A 17,594-nucleotide genomic window follows, 5' to 3' on the forward strand; every position below is an offset into this window, starting at 1 on the left:
AGTACTTTAAGATTGGCTCTTTTGTGTGAAGCCCATGCAATCTGTGCCTACTGAAAATAAAAATATATTTAGGATTTACTGCCAGAGATGTAATAATGAGATGCAGAAATAATTGCTGGAAAATATCAGAAGCTGGTGTGCCAGGGAAACTTTCAGTTTCGTCTGCTTTTAGAGGATTCTATGTGTTCAGCCTATATGCTAATTTTATGTGCCAGGAAACATAGATAGTAAAAAAAGTATCATACACAAAATTCACCAAGATCTGTTCCAAAATAAGAAATGTCATGGTTGGCTTTTTTTTTTTTGGTTGGTTGCTTGGTTTTGGGTTTTTTTTCTTGTTTTTTTTTTTTGTTTGGTTGGGGTTTTTTTTAATTTTAAAAAAGCTACTACAGATATATTTTTATTTTGTTTTTAGATATGTGATAAAGTCATTTCCAACTTCCTAGTTGACAATGGAGCCTAGTTTGAATCCAGGTTTATTAACATGTAATGCTTGTAGTCATTTATAGTTATAATTGCTGTGTTTATATTATGCTAATAGGAACTATATGTTTATTTTCCACAATATTTGTTAGGTCTAAGTAAAGTAGATGTTTCTATTTTCAGTTTGAAATAGAAAGAAAAAAGAAGTGGTTAAACTTAAAGATTTATGCTGAAACTCTGTATCTGCAGGAAGTGCATGAATATTTTCTCTGAAATGAAATGTCCTTGATATACTCTTCTCACACTTTATACTGTTCTATGAATTATAGAAGAATCTACACTGGCTATGTATGCTATTTTGGAAGAGTCACTACTCCCCTTAGAAGCAGTCTGAATAAGGAAAACTGAATTATCCAATCGGTAGTCACTTGGTACCATCATAGACTTGCCCAAAGGAAAAATGAAAGTTTAACTTGAAAATTAACTTGAGAAATAAGCCTTCAGAAAGAGATGTTAAAATTGATGTTAGGTTAAAAATGATGGTGACACTATTTCTATGAAAACAATGATGATCAAGAAGACCAAGAACTGAGACTTTTACAGCTAATTGGAACAAATTACAAAGATACAGTTTCTACAATACTGCAGCCTTTCTAACCAAAGGTCACAGAAAGTTTGCACTGGCATGTATTCAAAGTGGCTTCAGATATTCAGGTGACTTACTATTATTTTACTAAGTCATTAACATACCCTAAAATTCACACACACAAAAAACAACAAACCAAACAAAACAAGTCTGTCTAATAGGTCACTAACCTTGATATCTACAGAAGTTGTAACATTTTTAGATTAATAAGAACTAAGACATGAAAGGCTGACACTGTCCAGAGTATCCAGTTCAGGTTCTCAGCTGGAGAAGCCTCAGCTTTTTGCAAAGAGTAGATTGCACAGCATGACAGCTATCACTTCTCATACATCAAAGAGTTTTCTGTTTAACAGTGCTGCTCATCTCTTCAAGGAGGCATTGATTTTAGGATAACTTGGAAAAGCCGTTCCACCTACAAATTAAATGCCACTTCCTATTTCACAAATATTAAGAACTAAGTACCAGTCAACGATTTTTCTCTTTAACATTACTTTTGTGCAAGAGGCATGTAATCCATAGCCTTCTTGTGCCTGATCATTTTAATTTCTGATCCCTTTTAATGCACCGTAATAATCAGTCTACAGAAACCCATTTCTTCAAGAGGACTGGTTTCTCTAGTGTTAACAAACCTTAGCCTAACAGATTGCATGACTGCAAACTCTATCTTTTCCAATGTGCTTCCATGTCAGCTACTTGCATGCTGTTGCAGCTTGTATCTTCATTGGGAACATAGCTTTGCTCTTATAGAGGGGGAAATGTAACAATAAACTCAGGTGAACATAAATGCATGAATCACTGCATGCAAAGTAAAACAGAACTGGAAGTAATCTACTCTCCATGGAAAAATATGTTTAAATAGCTTTAGTTATCATTTCTCCAAGAGCAATCTTCAAAACTTTGTGTCTCTCTGGACTAAACAAGTATTTGGATCAACAGAAATTCCAAATGTCCCTGGAGACCCTAATAAAATCATTATTTCTCTTAAGCAAAGCCAAGGTTTAAGTGGTATAATTCCTTAAGATATAAACTAAAGCTAGGATTAAAAAAGAAAATTACTGGATTCTCCTTTTATCTAATCTATTATCTGAGTCATTACATTATGCACCCTTCCAAACCAATTTTAAGTTTTAAAAACAAAGCACTGTTGCAGTAGATTTGCTAGATTCAGATTCAACACTGCTATGGGAAGGTGATAAAGATTTTTGTGTAAAAAGAAGTTTCATTAGAAATCTTTTCTTCCAAACCTTTAGAACATTACATCTTTGCATGTCTGTTCTTAGAGGCAAGAAACAGTAGCTCTTACACAGATATGTCTTAAAGTATTATGAAATGCACTATATTAAGAACTATAGCAAATATCAAAATTTTCTTTTAAGTTACTATGCAAAGTTAGAAGCTTTTTTTTCCCCCCATAAACTTCAAGAATTATTGCTGCCTCTTCTCAAAGCAAAGCTTCTTTAAATAGTAATGTAATACTGAAATCCTAATGTCAGTGTTGCTAGTCCATACACAACTGGTGGCTGTTTGACTGCTGATATGAAGCCAGCTGCAGTAAATAAGGACTGATCAAAGTTTTCTACAGTTCCCTCAATTATTTTTATAGGAATCACATTAAAAAAAAGGATTAAAGACAAATTTCCAGAATACCTGCAAACACTAATAATATGTAAAAAAAACCCAATTCCACATAGTAGGTCCAGTACATCCAGCACCTTCTCATTTTACGTTTAAAGCAGAGACAGATTCAATCAAACTTGGTTGTTAGTGAGTAGATTTCTGCAACTCTGTGGCCATGCTGGAATCATTTGACTCTTAAACCACTACAATAACAGCTGCTAATTGCCAATGTGGGATTTAATTAAATATCAAGATTTTTTACAAACAGAAGCAAACCAGTAAAAATGAACACTAGATAATCAAGACAATGTGAAATTGATACTGTCCCCATTTAGTGTCCCTCTAATAAGCGTCTTGAAGTTTCTATTCTCTAATAGAATAAAAGTAACATCTTTTTGTTTGGCCAAAACACTGATAATTAAAAGCTAGAGCAAGCAAAAAGAGAGCATAAAATAAAAATACAACAATATATGAAAGAAGATAATTTCTCAAGTAACAGTATGTAATCTTGTGCATTTGACAACTCAAATAATTTTGAATAATGAGTTATTTATTGCCATGAAAGGGCAAGCAATTTCCTTCATTCATTTATTTGGTTTATTCTGTCTAGGATACAGAAAATAAATAAAAGTACTTCTAAAAAGCCATTTTCCATTGTTATAATTTATGCCTTGAGAAAAAGAACCTTAAAATCCCATAGGCTATCAGCAAGCCTACTTACTGTCATACATTCCTCCCTTTTCTCATTCTTCAAAATAAAGTCAACAAATTTTTGTGATGTCACAGGTGTTCTAAAGAAAAGTAATATTAACAGGCTTATTGTGCCACACATTTAGATTTTTAAGATTCTTTAAATCATGACACCTGGGGCATTTGGACAGCAATAATCATTTCTCCTAGTTGGGTAACTGCTTTCTTGTCTTGTTTGACTTGAAGATAAGTCCTGTATATCCTGGAAACCATGATCAATTAAAATATATATATATACATATATATGCTTTTTTTAGCCAATTTTCCAAACAGGTGATTACAACAGAGGTTCATGTGTTCCTATGCATTGTCATGCAAATGTCAAAAAAAATAAAAATATGTATTGTTGAAAGATAAGGTAGATGATGGCCTAAAAAATATATTATTCTTAAACAGCGGCTGTGGTCATAAGGGAATAGATATCCAGTAATAAGTAAATTGGTCCTGCTCATTTTGGAGCAAATTATGTTACTGCTTGATGAATACAGCTACTCAGGAATGAAATTCATAGAATCATCGAAAGATTAGAGCCGGAAGGGATCTCAAAGATAATCTAGTTCAAATCCCTCTGGCATGGGCAGGGACACCTCCCACTAGATCGTGTTGCTCAAGGCCCCATGCAACCTGGCCTTGAACACTGCCAGGGATAGAGCTTTCACAACTTAATTGGGCAGCCTGTTCAAGTGCCTTGCCACTCTTACAGTGATAATTTCTTCCTTATATTCAACCTAAATCTCCCCTGTTTAAGTTTGAAGCCATTCCCCCTTATCCTATCACTAAAGTCCTTGATGAATAGTCCCTCCCCAGCAACCTTATAGGCCCCTTTCAGATACTGGGAGGCTGCTATGAGGTCTCCACACAGCCTTCTCTTCTGAAGGCTGAACAGACCAAATTTCCTTAGACTGTCACCATATGGGAGGTGCTCCAGTCCCCTTTTCATCTTTGTAGCCCTCCTCTGGACTTGCTCCAGTGGCTTCATGTCCTTCATCTAGTTATAGTTAATGCACATCCCCACAAACCCTCTGTGCAAGTTCTGTTTCATTCAGTAGGTCTGTGTCAGTTTTCTGTAAAGCTGGTTATTTTCCAAGTATTGTTCACCAACTCTTCCATATTGGGTTATTATAATTTACGATTTGTAGGCCAATTCTTTAAGACCATTCAGAAGCTGAAACATACAGAAACCATACATGATCCTTATATATAGCAGTAGATTAATATGAAATAAGTAAATGTTATTTTCATTCTGTGTTATCCCTGGGATCCTGTTATCAGTGCTCTCAGAAGTGTCGGCTAGCATTCACAAATGTACAAACGATTTTGGGATGCAGCAATTTTAGCTGCCGCCTCTCCCTACACTTCTCACAACTGCTGCAATCCATTGATGATTTTACCATCTGTCTCAAAAGCTAAAATACTTGGTTTAAATATATAAAAGCCAGACAGGCAACTCCATTATTACATGCAAAGGCATCTCTGGCATTGTAAACACAAGGTTAAAACTTCCCACTGCTTTTGCAGTTCTAGTGTTAACAATTGTGAGACTAGAAAAAGCTTTGAATCAGAATGGCTTAATCTGATTTTTGTCATGGTACTGCAAATTGCTACAAAATTCCTCCTGGATTATGTTAAGGTTCTTTCCGAAAGAACTGCCTTACGGATTGCTACATCCTATTGAGACATTTTCAAAGAAAATCTAGGAATTAAATCATTAATTGTTCTCTATCTTCTGATTAATCTTTGTCTGAAAAAAAAATTATCTTCTATATGTGAACCCTTTTCCCATCTATATAGGGATTTGTTTTGTTAATGAAGTCTTGTAGGTCTGTTAAGATAAACGAACCCTGATCATTACATTCTTATTCCTATATACTGTAGACAGGATTTGGTTAATGCAATAGCTGACAGACAGATCTAGATAATGAATTTCTTTGCTTTTGGATACCTGGGATAAAATAGGTTTCTTCTTGTTCTTCCTTCTTTTCTGGTGGTATAACACACCATGTCTTTTTCTGCTATAATGTCCTTCATTCCCATAGTTTATCCCTAATTTCTTTTATTCAGTTAGTTATGAATATTAAGGAATGGGCATATTTTAATTTTATTATATTAGCGCATCTGCTGTATCATGTGGTCTGTGTTACTCTGCTATGTTTAATTCTTCTCTATTACCTGAAACGTGATTGTCATCCATCAAGTCAGGTAAGTATAATCAGAAAAGAAGTTAAAGGAACATTCTGTAAGACCTCTGAGGTTTCATTTCTCTTAACAACCCTTTTTGCAAAAATGTTCAGTGTAACACTGAACATTAAAGAGCACATAACTTCTATACATCATATTTACCACACTATGGGCAGTGGTAAAGTGACATAGTGAGCCAAAAAAGAAAAAAGGAAGGATAACACTGTGTGGAAAATACTGTAACATTTTCTAGTGATCTTGTTCTGGAAGCACAGAATTGCAATATAAATTCCTACATCACAACTTGACAAAAATATATTCAACTCAATTTTAGAATAAATAGTTTCTGGAATAAGATAATCTGCCAGATTTCAGCTCAGAAACATTTATTGATATCCAAATTTCATCTTTTTACAAACAGGCATTCTGACTACATTTGGCAGGCTCTTAATTACAGTGCACAGATATGTCTCTAAAATAAAAGTTTTCAATATTCACACTTTGCAAGGACCACCTTATTTAAGACTCTGAGGGTGACATAAAATCTGAAATGACAGTTATGATTTTCAGGCATGTTTCCTTCTATCACACATACATTCTTCACACTTTAAAAAAAAATGAAGGCACAGTTACAGCTGCTGCCTACTGATCTGTGTGCACTGAGAAGCACATCAACATATTCAGCTTATCAGAATCATTTGCAAGAGCATGTTTGTCAAGCAAAACTATCTCAGAGCATTAGGGAACTGACGTCTCAGTTGGATTACTTCACTAACTCTTCTATAATAGTGTAGAAGGGTTATTTTAGCTGAGACTATGCAAACAAAACCAAAAGATTCTCACAGACTGTTAAGCAACCCAGAAACCTCAACACTGTGAAACCTAAAATCGTTTTAGGCTTGAGGTTCAATATGCAAATAAAATCTAGAGCTAATCATAATACAACAACAGGAAGAAAATTATAAGCTTTGATCATAGCCTGTTTCCAAAATACAGACCATACCTCAAAGTACAAATGTACATTTTAATGTGCAAGAAATTAAAAAAATTACTAATAATTTATATGTTTTTATAGTGAAACTCCTCAGTGAGTCACATCAAACTTTGTAAGATGGTATCATTATGCTCATTTTGTAAGTGTGGAAATGGGTACAGTGTGGTTCTCCTGAGCAGGAAGCAAATACATCTAATAATCATAACACACTGATTGCCATGCAGAGACCAGGTCTGCTTGTTTGTCCCACCTGCTCGGCTCCAGCCAAAATCGTCTGCTCATATATGACTTTCAGCTTGAGGGTGACTGGAGAACAAATGCATTATAATAATGATCTTTCTGTTGGTCAACCTTTTAGACCTCTGATGTCTGGCCCTAAAATCCAGTGCACAAGGGGCTGTGCTTGCCTAAGGAAAAGACAGCTTTTTGTGAATTGCTTTGAAATGTCATATAAGCACAGGCATAAACAATGGACTGGTAATTTCACTTTTTAGCACACATTGTTAAGGAGAACTTATAGCATTCCCATGGTCGGCACAAGAACAGAACAATGACATATCTATATAATGCTTTACATTCTGCTAGTCCAGCCCCTCATGACTAAGCTCTTTCTAGCATATCAACTCCTTTCCTCAAATTCTGTAGTCAAGCAAGACTAAGATACCTTGAGAAAGCAAAATGAGACATTCAGAAAAATGAAATTAGATTATTGGAGGTAGAGAAAACTAATACTGTTAGCAATTATATCATTATTAAATTCAGCTTTGCTCAGTAGAATATTCCTAAGACATATATAACGTATTATAAATATATTTTTATATAATACATCTTTTTATATTTATATATAAATATATAAAAACAATATATAATAGAACTTTATCATAAGCAAAACAACAACAGAAAGCTTCTCAAAATGCTTTATTAAAAGCACAAAAGTGTGAATCCTTTTTCTAGTAGTGTCTGTGGAAAAACTGAGCAATTTTAGTAAGGCCAGAGTTCTGCCAAGGTTCAAAGGAGGCAAATCATTTTGACTGGAGTAAAGAGTCTTGTTCAGTTGTATGGCACCAACCAATTTTACAAGGAATAAAGCAATTGACATTACCCATTTGAGGAATATAAAATGTGAGGACAAGGACCCACATGAGTTCACCTTTTTTCATGAGTGCCAAGTTATTCTGATAAAAAATTATCTCAGCAAAAGCTTCTGCACTTTCTTAAGTATTTGAAGCCCCTCAGCTGTAACTCTGGCTGGTCCTTACTTAGCACAAATTACTCCAACTGTTGTAATGCCATGTAGAAAAGATTGGCTCCAAATTACTCTCATCTGATACTAGATACCAGCAAATTGATTGCTCAATGTATTCCTAATGACCTTCCATTCCTTTGAGCTTTAAAATTCCAAAACTGCCTTGAATACCTTAATGGTTTTTACATACATGGAATGCATTCTACCACCCTGTCTCACAATACATAATTCCCAGTTGAACTGGAGAATTGTATCATGCAGGTTATTAAGAAAATATTTTTATTAACATTTCAAAAAGCCAGATTCCCTTCTCAATGTAGGCATCAAATAAAGATAGCCAACAGAAAATGCTAAGCCCAGGAGCCCCTGCACCCCATAGTAATTAAACACGTGTGTATGTGGAGAAACTCAGTCATAAGTAAAAATAGCTAGAAAGAGGTTAAGAGAGCCAAATAGACAAGCCTTGTCTATAACCCCTTTATGTGATGAAAGCACTAGCATGGCAAGCAAAATACCTTTGTTCAGTCAGAGGAGATTCAAGCTATATCAAGCACTTCTCAAGGCATTCTTTCTCTAAAGATCTATAATTGTATTGTGCTAACAAACTGAAAGTGAACATCACTGTAGGAAGATACAAAGATTCCCCTGGCCTTGTGAACCTATCACTGAAGAAGAGATATTAAACTGAAGATTGTCTACACAAAGCAGAAATATTGCCAAAAGCAGGGATCAGTAGCCAGGATTGGGTAGCACACCTGTGTGTGGGAGCTGAGTCACCAGGTTACGTACAGGCATGCTGATGGGAATATCCACAAGCCCCACCACCATAGTTTTCGGAAGTGTGCTACAGAGATACCTTATGTGGAGTTTGACCCTGTGGAACACTCCTACCAGGTCACAACCTTCATCCTTTTTCTGGATTCAAAGTGGGGCAGTGGCAACGAACTTCCTAAGGCAGAGTATAAGATCACTTACATGTGGCACTGCAGGAAACTAGGGGCTTTTGGCGTCAGAAAGGCAGCCTCCCTGAAATCTTAGTCACTTTGAGAGTTAGACAAGCACGAGCCAGTGATTAGGTGCCTGAAGGACATTTAATTTCAGCCTTTGAGATATTTTTTAGTATCTGTACCACAATGAGTGAATATATTTTGTCCTTGTTATGATTCTAATAAATATTCAGTAATTTCATTTTCCCAACAAAATATCAACCAGGAAAAAAAAAACCTCCAATTGTGATTTTTTTATTTTTTTAACTAAAACCAGGATGCAACCATATGATTTGTGCAGATCCCCAGCAACTTCATAGGGTTTCCCACAGTGACAGTTATTCTTCTTCCTACAGGAGTTCACAGGGCCAAGATCTAACAGTCTAAACAGCTTCACTGATTACAACACACACTGCAAGCACAATGACAAACAAAAAAAATGGGAGAAAAGAAGTTATCCACTTTTTTTTCTACTAATCTTAAACACAGACTAAGACTAGCATTTTCAGAGAGATTTAATTTTCAGAGTATAGTGAGCTATTAATGAACTTTTTGTAATGATTTTAGGCAGCTTTTCTCCAAGACACATCATATTATAATGTGGATAACAAATGGTTTTATTAACAAGCAGATGAGTCTGTCATTCCTATGCCAAGCAAAAATTCTCTCATAATCAGAACTTGAATTCCCTGGATGCAAAGCTCTTACTGAGTATACAGCTGTAGGGAGCCTCTGTTGCTGTTGCACCCTGCTTCCCTCAGAAGAGGTCCCTGTGGTGTGGAAGTTAAATAAGCAGTGTTATAGAAATAAATAAGTAGATTTTAAATATATTCCTAGCTTTTATTTTGAAACAAGTGGTGTAATGAGAGTGCAGTTACAAACAGGTTCCTTCCATCCCTTCCTCTTTGACCTTAAGTTGAGCAGCAGTGTCTGCAATTGAAAATTAAATGGGCAATTGATAAAAAAAAACAACAAAACAAACCATAAACCAACTAAAACATGTTTGAAATAAGGTGGATGCAAAGCACTTTCAAGGATAAGGTTAAGTTTTGTAAAAGATACCTCAGCATACAGCAATGGCATTAAAAAAATGGAAGGACTTCAAGCAAAACCAGCCCGTCCTTCAGGAGGGTTCTCTTGAGCCTTCTGTGCTGCCACTCTACCAAACCTAGCAATAATTCTCTCATAATGACTGCTTAAACAAACTCCCTCATATTTATATTATCTAACAAGAGCTATCTAATACATAGATATCTAATGTATCTAATGCAACAGCTTAGCTTTAGGTTTGTTTTTTTTTCTTTTTTTAAATAAAAATTTGCTCCTAGGCTGGTATAGAAAGGGGATTTAATAGCCCACAACCATTACAACAACTCTTGGGGCAAATGTTCTACCTATAGTCTGCTAATACTCTTCATGCCAGGCAGATCACCCTGGCTTCTAGCTAGAGATTTCTGCTTTCTGCATCCTATCATGTTTGAAGTTCTCCAACACCATATCAAACTCCCACTCAGACAAATTGCAACAAAATGCTCAATGTTGAGACAATCTGGAGATTTTCCCTCACTTGTCACAAAGTTTGTTGAATTTTAAAGTGTAAATTCTTCTTTTCAAACACTTGGGAAACTCATCTGATTTGCTGCCCACGAGGGTCTATCTCATTATACACAAATGTCTATTTCTAGAATCTAATGTGAAACATTTGCAAGGTAACATGTGAATCACACAGAATCTACAGCTATACTTTTCTATTCACAATGCTGTCAACTTGAATTTTATACCAAGGAATCATGCCGTGAATATCAAGAAGGTCATCTGAGGGCTGTTTTAACATTTATTTTTAGGCTATCAGAATTTGGGGTAAATTGCAAAGAAAAAGATAAAGAAAGACAAACTAGTAACATAAACCTAGTAGTTTATTTACCTAGATATTTAGCTCCCAAGTTTTTTTTTCAGCATGCACAACACTGGTTCATAATCTGTGTTAAAGATATTTTGGTCTTCTATATTACCTTCTCCAGAACATGTCCCTCTGAAAATAATTACTTTAGTATCAGTAGACTAGTGTAGGCAAATATAAAATTCTAAACTATCACTCAATATCACCTCAAAAATTGCTCAGATTTTTATATTCAAATCGATTTTTCTGTAACAATCTATGCTGCCCCAAACAGGAAGGTTATTATCTGCTCTCTGAATGTGTCTTCGCAACAACTACTTCTACCTGTACTGTCATCAGTGATTGCAAAAGAGAGTTTCTCATGCCAGGTTTTAGAAATGCTCCTTTAGAGTTCAATTAGTTAAAGAAAATATTTTCTTCAGAAAATGAAGAGACGTAATCCATATTTTTTGCAAGCACAGATTGTCAGTGATCAGAAATATCTGGGTGAAATATTACTACATTATACTCTAATACTTAAACTAGAGGTGTCATTCTAAACTAATAGTATCTTGATCCTCTGTTGAGTATGATAATGAATGCCTATGAGTAAATTACACCTACAAAGGTAGTTTATGAATATTATTCTTATTTTATAGGTTATCTGATTAAAATTTAGAATTTTATTCAAATATGTTATATAGACCTTTTTTCTCTAAAACTCATAGAAAGAAACAAAAAAAATCTGCTAGCTTGTATCATCTTACACTTTTGTAGATAACAATGGGTACACAACCATTTTGAGTGCAGACACCTACATATTGACAAGTAAGAATGAAAATTTAAGAACTGGCTGAAAATTAAAATATTTCTTTTTTAGTAGTGTTAGAAAACAAACTACCATTAAGGAAGGAAATTATATTTTCAGACAGAAGGCAAACAAACTCATGGCAGTTGAAGGGTTTATTCTATCCAAAGGTTGAAAAGCTGTCCATAACATAATTAATGGAGCTTAGCAGCAAGTGAAGATTCTGGCCTCATTTTGTGTTTATTGGTATTCTTGTCAGTATGTTAGTTAGATATATACAGTTTTGTTGCTATATGCTGACAGATTTGGACTGCATATAATGCTCCCAGTGGTTGTGGGCTCAGTTTGCACAACATATGCCTCACAAACTGGATTTTCTCTAAGGAATAAATGAAGGGCATCCAGTATACACTATTGTATTTGTATCCAGTATTTGATTATTTTTCCTGTGGTCCCAGCACTCGTAACAGTTGCTCAATCATTATTATGGTAACGACTTAAAGCAAAAGATAGAGAATTCTTGGTAAAAGGGATTTTGAGGTTTTTTGGTGGGTTTTTTTCAGGACATATGAAGGATTCAATTACTAAATATTCAATCAATAATAGATCCAATTATAAGGACCCTCTACATGTATCCATCATCATTCTACCAACCTTATATCTGTCTTTCTTAAGATTTCTATTAAGGACAGCCATGTGTCCTTCTCTCAGTGACAATTCTGTATTTCTGACCTCCCGCATCATTGGCATGGGACATTTCCCAGTTTTGTATTCTTTTGGAAGGTTCACAAGAGCTGACCCACAGTCCTGGAAGTCTAGGACATACCCACACTAAAAGAAAGATGAAAAGATTTCTAAGAAATTACTGGAGGCATTCAAAACCATTTAATCTTGATTTATGTAGCAAGTTCAAATTAGTCCTTTCAAGACTCTCTGTTTATCTTGTCTGTCTTTTATACTGACACTGTCAAAGCAAGAAATATGTTATGGCCTGATTTGACAATATATTTCAGAATATAAATTGTCACACTTGCATGGGGTGGGTGAGTTTACAGCTTAAAGCCTTCTGAATCAGTATATTTAAGCATATTCTAAAGTGTCAGAAAAGCCATTGGCATTTTCTGCAATAATAATAATGATTAAAAATTATAAAATATCAGTTCTTTAGAAATGGACATGGATTTAGAACAGGACATCTTTGCATGTATAAACTCAATATACCTAATATACTACTATGTACTACTCAAAAAATAATTTAAAATTACATATTAATTACCAATTCAGCTGAGGAAGCATTCTGAAAATGGTGTATTCTTAAAAATACACAAAATACATGTTAAATTTTGTAAGTAAAATAATTATTAAAAGGATTATTATTTTTTCCTTTTCTCTCACATATGAAGCAAAATCACTTTCAGTCTCATACTTTTCAGGACCATTTGCCACAGTGTTACACAGCAGTACTAGAAATGTGCTTATAAATATATTCTAGCAATCAGGCTCCTACCAGTCTGTGTTGGATCATTATTTATTTATCTACTCAATATTTTTGCATTGTAAATTCAAGCAAAAACTATTCCTTTTCTAGAATAAAGAACAATGCAAGAGAAGTTATCTAAAACAAAAAATTTGAAAAATAATGTGATCAAAGATTATTTCTTTGATTAGCTAAATTGTATATTATTTTCTTCTAATTTTCCCTTTCAATTATTGTATATGAATATTTTTTTCATTTTAATCAACACTCTTATCCTACTTGATTGTATGCAATGGAGCAACTATCCTGTGTGTATGGTAATATCTCCATGGTAACATTATAAAACATTAGCACAGGATTGTGATCACTGGAAAAGGAGGTGGTTGAACATGAGGATATTACACTCCCAAGTCATTTAATTTCCTTGAGATTTCAGCAAAAGCATTTAAGAACTGGAATGTGCTGTCATGCCCCAAGTTTCAATTAAAAAAAAAAATAAAATATAATTAGGAAACTTATATTAATCTATACTATAGAAATAAACTAGAAAACAAATTAATATATTGTTTTATCATATTCATTATCCTGTCTTTAAGCTAAGAACATACTTATGGTTCACTGTGACCAAAATCATGCAAATTTTTAATATTCCCATTGAAGACAACTTTTCTGTGGGATCATTTATGCTTTTAAGGGGAAGCACCTATTTCATAGGATGTATGCCTTTAAAGTGTGCTGCATATTGTATTTTTGATCTATAGTATAGTCACACAAAAGAAAGCAGCTGAGGTACCTGAATCCATTTAGTTTTTTGAGAGTGTATGAGCAAAAAAAAGGGATCTTATCAGACATTCCCTTACAGTTATGGGCTATTAATAGGAACAGACCAAGCACAATATTATTTCAGTGGACTTTAAGGAAAATTGCCTTTCTGTATATTACATAGGTCTTTGGAGCATATTTAAACAAGAAGAAAGAAAGAAAGGTGTGAAAGCTTTCTCTTCAGTTCCTTGCCTCTCATCTTCTCCTGTGAGGAAAGGACCTACCACCTTTTCTTCACTCTGCACTAAAAAAGCTGCTGATGTTTTGATCAGTGATATCGAGTCCCTTGATCTTGCAGAGTACAGACTACAAGAATCACAAAAGGAATTATTTAGATGAGTTTGCACAAGGAACCTATGCAATATGACAGTTCAGCTGACTTTTAGGAAAAAAATATTTAAATATATTATTTACACTGAATTAAACAGTCTGAGCGAAAAGTTTAGACTAAATACCTAGCTTTTAGATGTATATGGCGAGATGAGACACTGTCATCAAAAGTCAATTCATGTCATTCTAGGTTGTGTCCAAGCTAAAGAAGATCAGAGAATCACAGATTCACAGAACCACTGAATCGTTAAGGTTAGAAGAGACCTCTAAGACCACCTAGTCCAACCCCCCTTGCAGGGCCACCTATCACAGGTTACAGAGGAATGCAGCTAGTTGGGTTTTTAATGTCTTCAGAGAGGGAGACTCCAGAACTCTCCTGGGTAGCCTGTTCCAGTGCCACCCTTAATATAAAGAAGTTCTTCCTCATGTTGAGGTGAAACTTTTTGTGTTTTACTTAATGTCCCTTAAGATTATTTACTTTCAGGAGCTACTACTCTCCACTTGAGGTAGAGGAAACCATCACAACCAGCTCATTTTATGAAGCTTTAAGATATATGACATAAATTTCAACCCCAACTGCACTTTGGTGTTTTATTTATTTACAAATAAAAGGGACTAGCTTGCAGATGATGCATTAGTCTCTTGGCACTTTGTGACTGAGTGAGTCTGTGTCTAAATATCTGCTATTTTGCTCCTGCTCTGTTTCCCCATGGACCCAGAAGTATATGATCATTGACCAAAGAGCAGAGATACTACCTACGTTACATTTTTCTTGCTGTAGCCTGCTTGAATTAGAAGCAGTTTGAAAGATGCAGTTTCAAATGGTAGTTTATTTGCATTACTTGTGAAAGTCCTCCAGCTAAATTTCCACACAGCGCACTGATTATGTCCATGCAAGTGTGTCTGTGGAGCTTTTAAGCTAATTTAGATAGATAGTCAAAGCAACAGACAGTGAGAGCTTCCTGTACTGTGTACAACTATATTTCCATCTTAGATTATTCTGAGTAGCCTCAGTGAATGATCGTTTTAGCTATTTTCACATCATCCTAAACTCCACATGTCAAACTTTGAAGGTCATCACTGAACTGATTTAAAATCTCTAGTTAAAAAAAAAATTAAATCCTTTGTAAAATTGTAGGTATATTATCAGTTGTAATCTTAGAATAAAGAATGTTTTAGAAATATTATCCTGGACTGCATTGTGTGCATGTTGCATTTTCCATATTATGAATTAACTTTTGTCTTTCTAAAAAGCATTTCTGATCTCAAAAGAAAATGTGTATGAAAGAAAAAAGTAATAATCACTGGGCAAAAATCTATGAACTTCATTATTCTAGAGATCAGACTAAATGATCCACTGATCCCTTTCAGCCTCCATGGAACTTCCAGAAATTACATGATTGTAAAGAGTGAAAGTGCACATATTTAATACGCTTTAAGAGGTTCACAGATATTAAGGATCATTATGATCACCTGCTATCAGCTTCTACAGTAACCACTTATCAAAACTTAACTTAATGAAATATAAAAAAAATCTTTACTGAGAAGCAGTATTGGTTTTAAGACTGTAAAGTATAAGATTCCAGTATCATTAGGCAAGCTACTATGGAGGCTACTATCCTTCATTAATTTTCTTTATTTTTCTCCTTTATTGTGACAAAATTCAGCTTCCAATCACTTGATCTCATTAAGCCAGCTTTGTTAAACCCTCTCTTCTATCAAAAAAAATATAAATATCTCACACTAATCACATCACACACTAATATTTCATTGCTAAACAGTAATTCCTCTGTCTGCCACTACAAAGGGAACCCAAATCATGCCTAGTATTTTTCTGAAAAATTCACCATTAACATCTTTTTCCTGAAAAACAAGGTTACAAATTCACCTCACTCTTTACCTTCTAGTTCTCTGATGTTTCTGTTTGCAATAGTTCATTCATTTACATAGCTGGAGTTTCTTTTACACTGTGAACATGCATAGACGCACATATATATGTATTTGTATGTGCATGTATACATATATATTCTGCTTGCAGGGTCTCTGCACCATTTAGAGATCTGCAAGTAAATAAACCCCCAAGTGGGCCATATAATCACTTTCAGATTAAAGTAAACTGCAGTATGTACGTAAAGTTCTCCAGCAGCAAATGGTCTCTGTAATCAGACCTGTTACTCACATTGCACAGCTTTCTGTACTACTAATCAAATGGGCTCCTGTTGCTTCACACTACTTTCTCAAGTAGTCACCAATTCCACTGTAATTCACATTGCTCATAAACCTCTCAAAATCTGAGGACCCTTTTGTTTCCAAAATTATATGCATTGTTTTTTCAGACATGCTGAAAGGTTTATTATGTTCAGATGGCTTATGTTGGCTGCCTTAACTATTAGGTCTCTTACAGAGAAATATTAGCTTTGAAATTGGAAACAACATAGATTTTTTTTTTTTGCAAGATCCAGTATGTTTCATTAATATTCACATTTGTCAATTAGCCCATATTGCAACTTAATCCAACCTTTCCATCCTTTGCCTCTGTTACTAGTATTACACTTTCACAGGTGAAGTGAGAGGAAGAGAGAGCAGAAAGACTTCAGCAACTCAGCATGGTTCTTGTATTATGCAAGATTTTGAAGCTGTAACAAAAAGCTCTTTCAAGTTTTGTACAGCTGAGTACATAAAAGTATATTTCTTCTGGAGGCTGTTGGTTGTTTTAAGTATTTCAAAGGCCTTTACTTTGTATTTTACCATTCATAACAGAAAACTATCCCATTTGTTTGACACGTTATGTCAATTGCCACCAAAAGGTTCAAAACTGGAAATGAGCAGTACAAATGTGGAAAGGTTACCACATCACTGATCAGGAATAAACCCGAACTGCTGTTTCTCTACTAGGCTTTTTAGGTCTGAAGTGGCAGCTGTTTAAATTAAGGCTGACTTATAAGGAAGCTTTATTTCAGTTTTCCTCTTTATTTCTCATTCTCTTCATAACAACTACTTCCCACCTTTATATTATTATCAAAACTGCCTACAGTTAAGGAAACTCACCATCTGTCTTCAAATTCAAACATCCATCTGGACTGAACTATATATTGTTAAATGAATCTGATATTGCTTCCTTACTTTTATTTTTTTGCTTTGTTTTTAAATAAAAAGTTTGATAGAATTGAAATTTTCAAAGATGCATGATTGATAGACTTTTAAAGTAAAACTTTATGCTTTGCTTTTGAAGCAATAGTTATGCAGACTCGAAAGTGCAGAGGATCTCATCACTAAAAACTGTCACCATCTGCAGCTATACAAGAAATAGGTGATGGATCCAGATTGGCAAAAAAAAGAGTAAGAGAGTGATATTGAAGAGAAAAGAAGTGTTCATAAAACAAGAGTTTTTTGCTGACAGGGAAGTGTAAATCCTTATTAGTTGTATTTATTTTCAAA

General features: G+C 34.5%; 1 protein-coding gene across 2 annotated transcripts in view; it reads right to left on the reverse strand.

The window, feature by feature from the left end:
* The window catches only part of IMMP2L (inner mitochondrial membrane peptidase subunit 2), a 473,442-nt gene that overhangs the window by 20,432 nt on the left and 435,416 nt on the right, over positions 1 to 17,594 (reverse strand). The gene's annotated exons all lie outside the window — the stretch shown is intronic.

Source organism: Melopsittacus undulatus, chromosome 5 (genome assembly GCF_012275295.1).
Source record: "Melopsittacus undulatus isolate bMelUnd1 chromosome 5, bMelUnd1.mat.Z, whole genome shotgun sequence".
In the NCBI taxonomy this organism is placed as follows: Eukaryota; Metazoa; Chordata; class Aves; order Psittaciformes; family Psittaculidae; genus Melopsittacus; species Melopsittacus undulatus.